We start from the raw sequence: 15,585 nt of genomic DNA, 5'->3' as shown, positions 1-15,585 counted from the left end.
AGCTAACTTTACCCATGCCGCTATCTTTCTTCTCCGCGAGAGCGTATGACGTTGCACGTGCAACAGTACGTGATCAGGGTTTCACACACATTCATTTATTTGTGGCGGCCCGCCACAAATAGATTTAAAATAAATAAATAAATAAATAAAAAAACATATATATATATATTTTTTCCGGTTGTTGACTCGCTCGACCGCTCATAAAAGCAATGGGACTCTGTCTGTGAATGGAGCTTGTAGTTACAACTCCGGTGCAGTAGGTGGCGGTAGCCTACTATGCATTGTAACTCCGCCAATGTAATTATATTCCAACTCCGCGTTCTTCTTGGTCATCGCCGCCGCCGCTGACACAGAACCAACCAACCCCCCCACTACCACAAATAGATGCCTGAACTGTGGGAAACAATGGTGACGTATGTAAGAAGGTGCGCTTGTTTTATGTCTTTGTGAGAAATAGAGACAAGATGGAGTGAGAAAATCCTGTAGTGTAATGCCCGCAGCTAAAAGCAACTGCGTGAGAACGTTTACTCGAATATAAATAAATAAATGATAAATGGGTTGTACTTGTATAGCGCTTTTCTACCTTCATGGTACTCAAAGCGCTTTGACACTACTTCCACATTGACCCATTCACACACACATTCACACACTGATGGAGGGAGCTGCCATGCAAGGCGCCAACCAGCACCAATCAGGAGCAAGGGTGAAGTGTCTTGCTCAGGACACAACGGGCGTGACGAGGTTGGTACTAGGTGGGGATTGAACCAGGGACCCTCGGGTTGCGCACGGCCACTCTCCCACTGCGTAGTCATTTTCTATATCGCACAGACAAATCCGCGATATATTGAGTATTTTCGATATATCGCCCTAGTATGCGCTTACGTTTTAAAGATTGATTGATTGACACTTTTATTATTAGATTGCACAGTACGTATTCTGTACAATTGACCACTAAATGGTAACACCCCAATAAGTTTTTCAACTTGTTTAAGTCGGGTCCATGTAAATCACACCGTTACAACTATTATTGTTGTCAATTAGGAATGTAAACATTACTGGTATAAAGATAAACAGCAGCAGTTTAATTATTGTAAAAACCGTGACTGATTACCGCACTAACTGGTGACCTGCTGTCATTTCCTGGAGAAGCAGCGAGTGGGATAATAGCTAGTTAGGTTAAATGCTAACATGAATACAAGATACATTGTCTTTCAATCAATCAATCAATCAATGTTTATTTATATAGCCCCAAATCACAAATGTCTCAAAGGACTGCACAAATCATTACGACTACAACATCCTCGGAAGAACCCACAAAAGGGCAAGGAAAACTCACACCCAGTGGGCAGGGAGAATTCACATCCAGTGGGACGCCAGTGACAATGCTGACTATGAGAAACCTTGGAGAGGACCTCGGATGTGGGCAACCCCCCCCCCCTCTAGGGGACCGAAAGCAATGGATGTCGAGCGGGTCTAACATGATACTGTGAAAGTTCAATCCATAGTGGCTCCAAGACAGCAGCGAGAGTCCCGTCCACAGGAAACCATCTCAAGCGGATCAGCAACGTAGAGATGTCCCCAACCGATACAGGCGAGCGGTCCATCCTGGGTCCCGAGGAGCGGTCCATCCTGGGTCTCGACTCTGGACAGTCAGTACTTCATCCATGGTCATCGGACCGGACCCCCTCCACAAGGGAGGGGGGGACATAGGAGAAAGAAAAGAAGCGGCAGATCAACTGGTCTAAAAAGGAGGTCTATTTAAAGGCTAGAGTATACAGATGAGTTTTAAGATGAGACTTAAATGCTTCTACTGAGGTAGCATCTCGAACTGTTACCGGGAGGGCATTCCAGAGTACTGGAGCCCGAACGGAAAACGCTCTATAGCCCGCAGACTTTTTTTGAGCTCTAGGAATCACTAATAAGCCGGAGTCCTTTGAACGCAGATTTCTTGCCGGGACATATGGTACAATACAATCGGCAAGATAGGCTGGAGCTAGACCGTGTAGTATTTTATACGTAAGTAGTAAAACCTTAAAGTCACATCTTAAGTGCACAGGAAGCCAGTGCAGGTGAGCCAGTACAGGCGTAATGTGATCAAACTTTCTTGTTCTTGTCAAAAGTCTAGCAGCCGCATTTTGTACCAACTGTAATATTTTAATGCTAGACATGGGGAGACCCGAAAATAATACGTTACAGTAATCGAGACGAGACGTAACAAACGCATGGATAATGATCTCGGCGTCATATCCCAGTCTGAGCAACTAAGCTCTTTAGTTGTAGGCATTAAACCTACAGGTTGTGCTTTCTTCGGACAGTGAGGTAAATCTATAAAAATTCAAATGGAAGATAAACATGTTGAAACACTGAAATAACAGTGGTATGGCTCTTAAGAAGCCATAATAATCATGTATTATTTTTCTGCCAAGGAAAGTATTTTAATTGTGTTTTCTGCCAAGGAAAGCATATGGTTTGTGTTAGGGATGGGGTGGTTTATGAAAACAATCGGAACCGTTTGGTTTACCTGACACGGTTTGGAGCGCGTGTGTTGTTTCGGATCGGGAGTGCAGATAGCACTGGGGACGGGTCAATATTGTTGTGATACCGATCCCACCTCACCACTTTTAATACATAAGATAACTAACAGAGGTGGGTAGAGTAGCCAGAAATTGTACTCAAGTAAGAGTACTGCTACTTTACAGATTTATTACTCAAGTAAAAGTAAGGAGTAGTCACCCAAATATTTACTTGAGTAAAAGTAAAAAGTATGTTGTGAAAAAACTACTCAAGTACTGAGTAACTAATGAGTAATCTGATTACGGCAACAAATAATGCACAAAAACATAAAAATAGCAATGAGCAATTTCAGAGCCAGGAATATCTCTTAAGCAACTAAAACAATAATATATATTAAATAATAGTACATTAAAATAAAAATAAAAATGGCACATTGAGCCACAATAACTTAACAGCACCATGGGCTCAGAAGTCATTCATTGATTTGATTGATTGATTGAAACATGTATTATTAGATTGCACAGTACAGTACATATTCCGTACAATTGACCACTAAATGGTAACACCCCAATAAGTTTTTCAACGTTTATCAATTACTTAATAAATGACCAAGTCTAAGTGATCTACCTCATATATACATACACACACATATATATATATATATATATAAATATATTTATATATATATATATATATATATATATATATATATATATATATATACATTTATATATGCGGTATATCATTTATATTTATTTTGCTGTTTTTGTTGACATGTTAATGGTGTTTTAATGAATATACATGCATGTCTAACATATAGATGCCTATCTTTCATGAAGAAAAGAATGTAAGTTGGTGTATTACCTGACTTGCATTGATTGGAATCAGTAGTGCTGATAACGTCCATGTTTTCAAATGGAGGAGAAAAAAAGTTCCTCCTTTCTGTCTAATACCACATGAAAGTCGTTGGTTTTTGGCATCTTATTTGTCCAGCTTCCATATTGGTTTTTATACACTTTACAAGAAATACATTGGCGGCAAACTCCGTAGCTTGCTAGCTTGTTTGCGCCGGCTTTCGGAGACTCTTATTTTGTTAGCGCAGGCGTGATGGAGCGGCGCTTTTATTGTGAAGACAGGAACTGTGCGATGAGTCTTTAGGCTTTTGACGGGAAGTATGGTTGAAATAAAAATAATATTTTTTCCTTTACACTTTTGATTGATTGATTGAAACTTTTATTATTAGATTGCACAGTACAGTACATATTCCGCACAATTGACCACTAAATGGTAACACCCCAATAAGTTTTTCAACATTCTACGTGTGACGGTCATGTGACCGCCTGGCTCTGTTTGATTGGTCCAACGTCACCAGTGACTGCATGTGATTGGTTAAACGCAGGCATGCGTAGATTCTACTTTGAAGCTCTGCCATAAACCAAAACAAACATTAATAGATCGATAAAAAAAAAAAGTAGCGAGTAGCAAGCTGACTGTAGATAAATGGAACAGAGTAAAAGTACTGTTTCTTCTCTATAAATATACTCAAGTAAAAGTAAAAGTATGTTGCATAAAAACTACTCGTAGAAGTACAATTTATCCCAAAAGTTACTCAAGTAAATGTAACGGAGTAAATGTAGCGCGTTACAACCCACCTCTGATAACTAAAGATGCTGGAAGTGATTGCTGATGAGCTCTGTGATGAGGTGGCGACTCGTCCAGGGATAGGCTTAAAAACCACTATTGAAACACAGCAAGCCAGTGAAAACACAAATTTGGACCTGGCCTGAGGACGCAGACTCTCCACTTCAGGACTGCTTCAAGCACACTGACTGGGAGGTTTGCAAAACAGCAGTCACCCAGCAGGATCACACAGACATTGAGGACTATGCTGAGGCGGTAGCTAGCTACATTGCGAAGTGCACATTGGATGTCGCTGTTATAAAGACCTTCACTGCACGTGGCAACAGAAAATCTTGGATGATCACGGAAGTGTGCTCACTGTTGCCAGCCCGAGATGCAGCCTTTGGGGCAGGGGACAAGATTGCTCTCTGCTCAGCTAGGTCTCTGCTCTTAAAGGGGAACATTATCAGCAGACCTATGTAAGCGTCAATATATACCTTGATGGTGCAGAAAAAAGACCATCTATTTTTTAAACCGATTTCCGAACTCTAAATGGGTGAATTTTGGCGAATTAAACGCCTTTCTGTTTATCGCGCTGGAGGCGATGACGTCAGAATGTGACGTCGCTGAAATAACACACCCGCAATTTTCATTTTCAACACATTACAAACACCGGGTCTCAGCTCTGTTATTTTCCGTTTTTTCGACTATTTTTTGGAACCTTGGAGACATCATGCCTCGTCGGTGTGTTGTCGGAGGGTGTAACAACACTAACAGGGAGGGATTCAAGTTGCACCACTGGCCCAAAGATGCGAAAGTGTCTGCCGCCAGACCCCCATTGAATGTACCAGAGTGTCTCCACATTTGACCGGCGATGCTAAGACAGACATGGCACAGAGATGTATGGATAACCTGCAGATGCATTTGCAACGATAGTAAACGAAATCACAAAGGTGAGTTTTGTTGATGTTGACTGCCAGCTAATCGATGCTAACATGCTACGGTAATCGATGCTAACATGCTATTTACCGGCGGTGCCAAAGCAGACATGGAACAGAGATGTATGGATAACCTGTAGATGCATTTGCAACTATATTACGTTTCCTTCCACCCACATTTAATGCGAAAAAAACACTTACCAATCGACGGATTTAAGTTGCTCCAGTGTCAAAAGATGCGAAAGTCCTGATCGTTTGGTCCGCACATTTTACCGGCGATGCTAACGCAGCTATTCGGCCATGCTATGGCTATGAATAGCGTCAATAGCTATTCGCTCAATAGCTTCAGTTTCTTCTTCAATACTTTCATACTCCAACCATCTGTTTCAATACATGCGTAATCTGTTGAATCGCTTAAGTCGCTGAAATCCGAGTTTGAATCCGAGCTAATGTCGCTATATCTTGCTGTGGTATTCCCATTGTTTGTTTACATTGGCAGCACTGTATGACGTCACAGGGAAATGGCCAGTGTCTTCGCAGAGAGACGAAAATAAGGCACTTTAAAGCTTTATTTAGGGATATTCCGAGACAGGTAAAATTAAAAAAAAAAAATTCAAAAAATACAACAAGCAACTGGGAACTGGTTTTTATTGTTTCCAACCCTTTTGAAATTGTGATAATGTTCTCCTTTAAACGCAATCGAGGTAGCAAAACATCCATCCATTTTCTACCACTTGTCCCTCTTTGGGACGCTGCGGGCTGGAGCCTTGCCCAGCTGCACTAGACCAGAAGGCCAGGTCATCGCAGGGCCAACAGATAGACAACAATTTAGTGTTGCCAATCAACCTATCCTCAGGTGCATGTCTTTGGGGGTGGGAGGAAGCCAGAGTACCCAGTCGCAGTCACAGGGAGAACATGCAAACTCCATACAGAAAGCCCTGTAATTAAACCCAGGACCATCTTGCTGTGAGGCACAATCACTAACCACTGCCCCACCGTGCGCCGACACGGGGAACATAAGACAAATGTGGCAAGTCCAAATCCAAGCACTGATGGATTACCATACTTGCCAACCTTCCCAATTTTCCTGGGAGACTCCCAAATTTCAGTGCCCCTCCCGAAAATCTCCCGGGGCAAACATTCTCCCGAATTTCTCCCGATTTCCACCCGCACAACAATATTGGGGGCGTACCTAAAAGGCACTGCCTTTAACGTCCGCTTTTCCTCCGTACAAACGGCATGCCCCACCCGTCACATAATATATGCAACTCTCACAAGTGAATGCAAGGCATACTTGATCAACAGCCATACAGGTCACACTGAGGGTGGCCGTATAAACAACTTTAACACTGTTACAAATATGCGCCACACTGGGAACCCACACCAAACAAGAATGACAAACACGTTTCGGGAAAACATCCACACCGTAACACAACATTAACACAACAGAACAAATACCCAGAGCCCTTTGCAGCACTAACTCTTCCAGGACGCTACAATATACACCCCCCGCTACCACCAAACCCGGCCCGCTCCACCTCAACACCGCACCGCCCCATCTCCGGAATTCGGAGGTCTCGATGTTGGCAAGTATGCGGATTACAAGTACAGGCAGCAGTTGAACAACGACAACAGCATTTCTCTTCTGGACGGGCTCACTAATATCTTTGCACGATTTAAAGCATCAAACCCGATAACTAGAGGGGGGACCGGGCCCCACTGCTTGTTGGACCAGCTTTCACCATACACAGCTGACAAGAAAAGCAGCATACCTGGAGAACATTCTGGGACGGGTGCTTAAAGTCTACGCTGGCAAGCTATCAGATGTTATGACTAACATTTTTAACATCTCACTCAGACAGGCCTTCAGTAAGTATGAATTGTTTTCGTTATATTGTAAAACTTACAAAGGTTGCTCGGAGTGATTAATGAAGAATCCTTCGAGCAGAAATGCTTTGGGTAGTTATATTTCCGGTTCAAGGTGTGGAACAGAAAGTACACGTTTAACCTGCAGCACCTGCAGTGAGCAAACTCGTCCAATAGATAGCATCAGCAGTAACACACATTTTCAGTGTCTCTGTGGGTGTTGTATGAAAACTGTTTATCAAATACTGTACAAAACATAATGGCTGTTAGCAAAAAAAAAACAAAACAAAAAACAAGCCACACCAGTTTATAAGCCGCAGGGTGCAAAGCATGGGAAAAAGAAGCATAATATAGTCAGGAAAATACGGTAATCTGCATTTGCACAGAATTAATGCGATGATGTTTTGTGATTAATCACATAAGTTATATTTGACAGCCCTAATATTAACACAGGTTTGTCTTTAAAATATATGTACAGTTGTGATCAAAATTATTCAACCCCCACACAAGTTTGGTGTTTTAGCAAGTTGGACATTTATTCCGTATTTTGTTTATAGTCATATCAAATAAAGATGCATTGAATAGACAAATGCAACTTGAATTACAACATTATATTTTGTAACATACCAAACAGTGTCATTTCTCTTAATATCTCATTGACAAAATTATTTAACCCCTTGAAGATCATAACTCTTAAGAACAGAATTTGATTAAGGTCTTTTCAATCAGGTGTTGAAAACACCTGTAGATGCGATTAGAACCATAACGAGCAACAATTAAACTGATTGAAAAAGATTGTGACGCTCAGTTACTTCTAGATGGTTAATGGTGTATTTGCAACATGGTGAAGTCCAGGGAGTGGTCAAAGAAGTCAAGAGAGAAGGTAATTTATCTTCATAAGAAATGATATGGATATAAGAAAATAGCAAAGACATTACACATTCCAAGAGACACAGTTGGGAGCATAATTGGCAAGTTTAAAGCTAAAGGCACAGTGGAAACACTGCCTGGGCGTGGTAGAAAGAGGATGCTGTGTGCGTACAGTGGTGAAAAACCCCCGGGTAACAGCAGAGGAACTACAACAGGACATTGCAGAGGGGGGAACGCAGGTTTCGTCCCGGACACTACGAGATGAAGGCCTCCGTGCCAGAACTCCCAGGCGCACCCCACTTCTGACTACCAGGCACAAGGAAAATAAACTCCAGTATGCCAAAAACCATCTGGACAAACCCCAAAGGTTTTGGGAAACTGTTCTATGGAGTGATGAGACAAAAGTGGAACTCTTTGGGCCTATGAATCAACGTTATGTCTGGAGGAGAAAAAATGAAGCTTACAAAGAGAACACCTTGCCTACTGTTAAGCATGGTGGGGGGGTCAATCATGCTCTGGGGCTGTTTCTCTGCCTCAGGTACCGGGAATCTCCAGCGCGTTCAAGGCATTATGAATTCTATTTCCTAGCAGGATATATTAGCTGCAAATGTCATGAAGTCAGTGACGAAGCTGAGGCTTGGGAGACGTTGGACCTTCCAACAGGACAACGATCCCAAAGCATACCTCCAAATCAACATCAGAGTGGTTGCAGAAGAAGGGCTGGAAGACTCTGGAGTGGCCTTCACAGTCGCCAGACCTAAATCCTCTAGAAAACCTGTGGTGGGACTTGAAGAAGGCAGTTGCAGCACACAAGCCCAAGAATATGAATGAACTTGAGGCCTTTGCCCAAGAGGAATGGGCTAAAATACCTGTAGATGGTTGCAAGAAGCTTATGTATCACCTTTGAAGGATGTCATTACTGCCAAAGGGTGTTCTACTAAGTACTAAAGATGCATGTAACTAGGGGGTTGAATCATTTTGTCAATGAGATATTAAGAAAAATGTCCTTTTTTGGTATTTTGTAAAATACAGTGTTACAATTTAAGTTGCATTTGTCTATTCGACACTACTTACGTATAAAATACTACACGGTCTAGCTCCATCCTATCTTGCCGATTGTATTGTACCATATGTCCCGGCAAGAAATCTGCGTTCAAAGGACTCCGGCTTATTAGTGATTCCCAAAGCCCAAAAAAAGTCTGCGGGCTATAGAGCGTTTTCCGTTCGGGCTCCAGTACTCTGGAATGCCCTCCCGGTAACAGTTCGAGATGCCACCTCAGTAGAAGCATTTAAGTCTCACCTTAAAACTCATTTGTATACTCTAGCCTTTAAATAGACTCCCTTTTTAGACCAGTTGATCTGCCGTTTCTTTTCTTTTTCTTCTATGTCCCACTCTCCCTTGTGGAGGGGGTCCGGTCCGATCCGGTGGCCATGTACTGCTTGCCTGTGTATCGGCTGGGGACATCTCTGCGCTGCTGATCCGCCTCCGCTTGGGATGGTTTCCTGCTGGCTCCGCTGTGAACGGGACTCTCGCTGCTGTGTTGGATCCGCTTTGGACTGGACTCTCGCGACTGTGTTGGATCCATTGTAGATTGAACTGTCACAGTATCATGTTAGACCCGCTCGACATCCATTGCTTTCCTCCTCTCCAAGGTTCTCATAGTCATCATTGTCACCGACGTCCCACTGGGTGTGAGTTTTCCTTGCCCTTATGTGGGCCTACCGAGGATGCCGTGGTGGTTTGTGCAGCCCTTTGAGACACTAGTGATTTAGGGCTATATAAGTAATCATTGATTGATTGATTGATCTTTATTTGATATGACTATAAACAAAATACGGAATAAATGTCCAACTTGCTAAAACACCAAAATTGTGTGGGGGTTGAATAATTTTGATCACAACTGTATAACGTTTGTTTTAATCTTTTTTTTTTTTTTTTCAAAGGCATGAACATGGTCACACATGCCAAAGGATGATGTCATCTAATTGGCTGCGTTGTATTTTGGCAGACTTGCTTTATGCTTGCGTTGCAGCAGGCAACAATTTCAATCCTTTTGTTCCTCTGCTGAGCGTTTTTCACAGCTTCCAGATGTTAGGAGCTGTGCCAATGAAACAAAGCCGCCATATGAACAACCTTTATGGAAAATAACAGATTTTTTTTTTTGGGGCGTTCCATGTTTGATTTGGTAATCAAAGATGACTGATCGGGATTGAATGAGAGGTCATTTCTCGCATGACTACGCGCAACATTTATTTTTGTTCGGAAGAAACGGCTGGCTTTATCTTGGGAGGGGAAATAAGAATGTGCAACCTTGACGAGGTGTCATCCTTTTGAGGCAGCGTCGCATTCATCCCTAATCTACACTTCCTCCTCGTCCCTCAGGCACGCAGAACACCGTCACACTTCCAGGCTGCCCTGCAACCTTTCGTCTTATCATCCCTTTTTATGCAAATGCCGCTTTTTATTTTTAGAAAATCCTTGTCTTTAGGAAGTGTGTCGTTTTTTTAAAGACGTGGTGTTTCAAAAACATCACATTTGATAAATACATGCTTTTTTTTAAAGTTATTATGCCTTTTCCTTTTCCCTGGCCACATGGCGGATGAATGCATTATTGCAACCTCCTGCATTCACTGCATGTTTTATGTCCATGTGTTCAGCAGAACATGTATGCCTGCAGGCTCCTCCAGCTTGCAAATATATTTGTGTTATATTATCCAAAGACGTGCACCTGGGGATAGGTTGATTGGCAACACTAAATGGTCCCTAGTGTGTGAATGTGAGTGTGAGTGTTAGCTTTCACTGTTATGCTGATGACACCCAACTCTACATGCCCCTAAAGCTGACCAACACGCCGGATTGTAGTCAGCTGGAGGCGTGTCTTAATGAAATTAAACAATGGATGTCCGCTAACTTTTTGCAACTCAACGCCAAAAAAACGGAAATGCTGATTATCGGTCCTGCTAGACACCGAACTCTATTTAATAATACAACTCTAACATTTGACAACCAAACAATTAAACAAGGCGACACGGTAAAGAATCTGGGTATTATCTTCGACCCAACTCTCTCCTTTGAGGCACACATTAAAAGCGTTACTAAAACGGCCTTCTTTCATCTCCGTAATATCGCTAAAATTCGCTCCATTCTGTCCACTAAAGACGCTGAGATCATTATCCATGCGTTTGTTACGTCTCGCCTCGACTACTGTAACGTATTATTTTCGGGTCTCCCCATGTCTAGCATTAAAAGATTACAGTTGGTACAAAATGCGGCTGCTAGACTTTTGACAAGAACAAGAAAGTTTGATCACATTACACCTGTCCTGGCTCACCTGCACTGGCTTCCTGTGCACTTAAGATGTGACTTTAAGGTTTTACTACTTACGTATAAAATACTACACGGTCTAGCTCCATCCTATCTTGCCGATTGTATTGTACCATATGTCCCGGCAAGAAATCTGCGTTCAAAGGACTCCGGCTTGTTAGTGATTCCCAAAGCCCAAAAAAAGTCTGCGGGCTATAGAGCGTTTTCCGTTCGGGCTCCAGTACTCTGAAATGCCCTCCCGGTAACAGTTCGAGATGCCACCTCAGTAGAAGCATTTAAGTCTCACCTTAAAACTCATTTGTATACTCTAGCCTTTAAATAGACTCCCTTTTTAGACCAGTTGATCTGCTGTTTCTTTTCTTTTTCTTCTATGTCCCACTCTCCCCTGTGGAGGGGGTCCGGTCCGATCCGGTGGCCATGTACTGCTTGCCTGTGTATCGGCTGGGGACATCTCTGCGCTGCTGATCCGCCTCCGCTTGGGATGGTTTCCTGCTGGCTCCGCTGTGAACGGGACTCTCGCTGCTGTGTTGGATCCGCTTTGGACTGGACTCTCGCGACTGTGTTGGATCCATTGTGGATTGAACTTTCACAGTATCATGTTAGACCCGCTCGACATCCATTGCTTTCCTCCTCTCCAAGGTTCTCATAGTCATCATTGTCACTGGCGTCCCACTGGGTGTGAGTTTTCCTTGCCCTTATGTGGGCCTACCGAGGATGTCGTGGTGGTTTGTGCAGCCCTTTGAGACACTAGTGATTTAGGGCTATATAAGTAAACATTGATTGATTGATTGAATGTTGTCTGTCTATCTGTGTTGGCCCTGCGATGAGGTGGCGACATGTCCAGGGTGTACCCCGCCTTCCGCCCGGTTGTGGCTGAGATAGGCACCAGCGCCCCCCCGCGACCCTAAAGAGAATAAGCGGTAGAAAATGGATGGATGGATTATTTATTCTGCATTTGTGTTACATCATTCTCAGTCTGACCCGTTTATTTCCTGTTTTGTCCATCACTATGGTTCACTCATCAGTCCACCTGCTAGTCTCGCCCCGCACACCTGCTACTAATAATCACCCTCCTTTATAAGCCAGCCTTTTCTGTTCAGTCTTTCTCGGATCCTAATTTGCCCACGCGCAACAGTGACGACTCTCATCCTTCGTATGTATTTTCTCGCTAGCTCTTAGGCTAAGCCACTTTATAGTCCAGCTTTCATGCTGAATGGTTTTGTTTACTCTTTTGTGTCCTCGTGCCAAGTTTTAGTTTTTCTTGTGTTTATCCTAGCTTTCACGCTAGCGTCTTTTGTTTGCCTTTTCCCTTTACACCAGTGTTTTTGTTCCTAGCCTTTTGTTATTAAATAAATACCTTTTATCTTACCTATGCCGTGTTCTGCTTCGACGCATCCACGGGAAAACAACACCGGCATTACCATGCCGAAGAAGAGTCCTCACAAACCTAACTTTTTCGTTTAGTAGTGATCACGATATCTTGCCTGATTGATTGAAACGTATTAGTAGATTGCACAGTACAGTACATATTTCGTACAATTGATCACTAAATGGTAACACCCTAAGAAGTTTTTCGACTTGTTTAAGTCGGCGTCCACGTTAATCAATTCACGGCCTCTTCTTGCAATAACGATATATTATTTGGTATGTAAGATAGGCTTCAAACGCTTCTAATTCGGCTACTGATGTTTGCTGTAATATATTGCTTCATTTCCGGTTGTTTCATCAAAATTATTATTAATTTACTGTCAGTAACTTTAATTGTTAATGTATTTCTGTTATGACTTGGTTCTATAAAATGATGTGTGTAGGGGTGTAACGGTACGTGTATTTGTATTGAACCGTTTTCGGTACGGGTGTTCCGGTTCGGTTCGGAGGTGTACCGAACGACACGGGAATATGAAGTAGCGCACCGCACGTTTTGTAAACAATGCACACCGAGGCACCATGAATTGATTTACGTGGACCCCGACTTAAACAAGTTGAAAAACTTATTGGGGTGTTACCATTTAGTGGTCAATTGTACGGAATATGTACTGTACTCTGCAATCTACTAATAAAAGTTTCAATCAATCAAAAAAAACGACAACACACGGCATGCTAGCTACGACTGGGCTATGATAGACTGACCACACCTCCTCTTTTCACGGGATATGTCCTCTTTGCTCCCTGTGATGAGGTGGCAACTTGTCCAGGGTGTACACCGCCTTCCGCCCGGTTGTAGCTAAGATAGGCACCAGCGACCCCAGAGGGAATAAGCGGTAGGAAATGAATGGATGGATGGATGTCCTCTTTGCGGAGCTGTCCAGGTGGAGTTACTTAAATGCCTCGAACGTCTGGCATTTTAAGTTAGAGTTGCGTGTATTTTCAATGTACGTTCAGGGTTAAGAAGGGGATAAAAACAAAAAAAAAGCAACATTCGTGAGGGAGGGGCAGATACAGAGATAGCGAGAGAGTTATGATAAATGCGCATGCGTCCCCAGGCTCTGCTTTTTACCCATAGATTTATCAGATTTAATTTTTTATTATTTATAGCAGGGGTGTCAAAAGTGCGCCCCGGAGGCCATTTGCGGCCCACAGCTAATGTTTTAAAGGCCCACGGCACATTCTAAAAATACTATTGAAATAAACAAAAACATAAACAAAAGTGAAATGAAAAAGCTTAAAGGCTAAATGTAATTTAGAAAAAGTTGCAACGTTGACTAATATAACAAAGCTGGTTTTTTTTCTTTCAAACTGTCACTGCTCAAAACATAATATTGAATCAAAATCAATGGTATTATGAATTATTGACCCATCCAAGTTTCCAATTACTTCACATCAAATATTCCACTAAGAAAAATATTTTTGGTGGAAGATTTAGCAAATTTGTTCAATAAATAATAATAAAAATGATATTTTGTTGTTTTCTTACTGTACCGAAAATGAACCGAACCGTGACCTCTGAACCGAGGTACGTACCGAACCGAAATTTTTGTGTACCGTTACACCCCTAGTTGTGTGGTTTTGTTGCCTATAAAATTTGTTTTGGGCGACACTATGATTTAGGTATCGATTAGAGATGTCCGATAATGGGTTTTTTGCCGATATCAGATATTGTCCAACTCTTAATTACCGATACGGACATATACAGTTATGGAATTAACACATTATTATACCTAATTTTGTTGTGATGCCCCATTGGATGCATTAAATAATGTGACAGGGTTTTCCAATTTAAATCACTTGTCAATTGACAAATAAATGATAAGGTAAGATAAGGTAAAAAATTATCTGGCATTTTGTTTCGCAATATTATGCAAAAGCAACTTTTTTTTTTACCGTCTGGTACCTGCTGATCTGTATTTGGGATCTGCAAAAGTCCTGAAAATTTGCGCGCGTTCGCCTTTGTAGTCCGTGTTAAGTCAATACGCTTCTTCCTTTTCTCTATCTTCTTGCTATGGGACATTCATCCTTCGCTGTTGCCATTTTTAATATAAGGTAGTGTAAAGTTCTTACTTACATCTGTCAGTAGACTTACCATGAAAGGTCTAAAACAGGGGTAGGGAACCTATGGCTCTAGAGCCAGATGAGGCTCTTTTGATGACTGCATCTGGCTCTTGGATAAATCTTAGCTGACATTGCTTAACACGATAAGTAATTAATAATTCCGCTGGTAATCACACTGTTAAAAATAACGTTCAAATTAAAAAACATTCTCATGCATTTTAATCCAACCATCCGTTTTCTACCGCACCTGTTCAAGATGTCGCATTAATGGTAAGAAGTACAGTACTATATTTATTATTGGGTAATTTTGGAATAACAATGTTATTAAAAATAATAATAGACTCATTATACTGTAAAAATGTTGGTCTTACTTAAAAAAACACGCATTTAGTTGTATTCAGTGTTAAAAAAACATTATATGGCTCTCACACAAATACATTTTAAAAATATTTGGCTTTCATGGAGGCTTCACGGTGGCAGAGGGGTTAGTGCGTCTGCCTCACAATACGAAGGTCCTGCAGTCCTGGGTTCAAATCCAGGCTCGGGATCTTTCTGTGTGGAGTTTGCATGTTCTCCCCGTGAATGCGTGGGTTCCCTCCGGGTACTCCGGCTTCCTCCCACTTCCAAAGACATGCACCTGGGGATAGGTTGATTGGCAACACTAAATTGGCCCTAGTGTGTGAATGTTGTCTGTCTATCTGTGTTGGCCCTGCGATGAGGTGGCGACTTGTCCAGGGTGTACCCTGCCTTCCGCCCGATTGTAGCTGAGATAGGCGCCAGCGCCCCCCGCGACCCCGAAAGGGAATAAGCGGTAGAAAATGGATGGATGGATGGATGGCTTTCATGGCTCCGTCAGCCAAAAAGGTTCCCGACCCCTGGTCTAAAACATACCGGTGTAGTAAGATTGAATTATTCACCCAAGGAACTTTAGTTATTAGAGAGTTCCGGTCGGACGGGTTTTCA

At 42.3% G+C, this 15,585-nt stretch overlaps 1 protein-coding gene across 1 annotated transcript in view; it reads left to right on the top strand.

The window, feature by feature from the left end:
• gxylt2 (glucoside xylosyltransferase 2) overlaps positions 1-15,585 on the top strand; it is a 49,264-nt gene that overhangs the window by 12,308 nt on the left and 21,371 nt on the right. The gene's annotated exons all lie outside the window — the stretch shown is intronic.

This window comes from Nerophis ophidion, linkage group LG16, assembly GCF_033978795.1.
Source record: "Nerophis ophidion isolate RoL-2023_Sa linkage group LG16, RoL_Noph_v1.0, whole genome shotgun sequence".
Classification (NCBI taxonomy): Eukaryota; Metazoa; Chordata; class Actinopteri; order Syngnathiformes; family Syngnathidae; genus Nerophis; species Nerophis ophidion.
The sequence above is the reverse complement of the archived record's forward strand: the minus strand, read 5'-3'. Positions and strand labels throughout refer to the sequence as shown.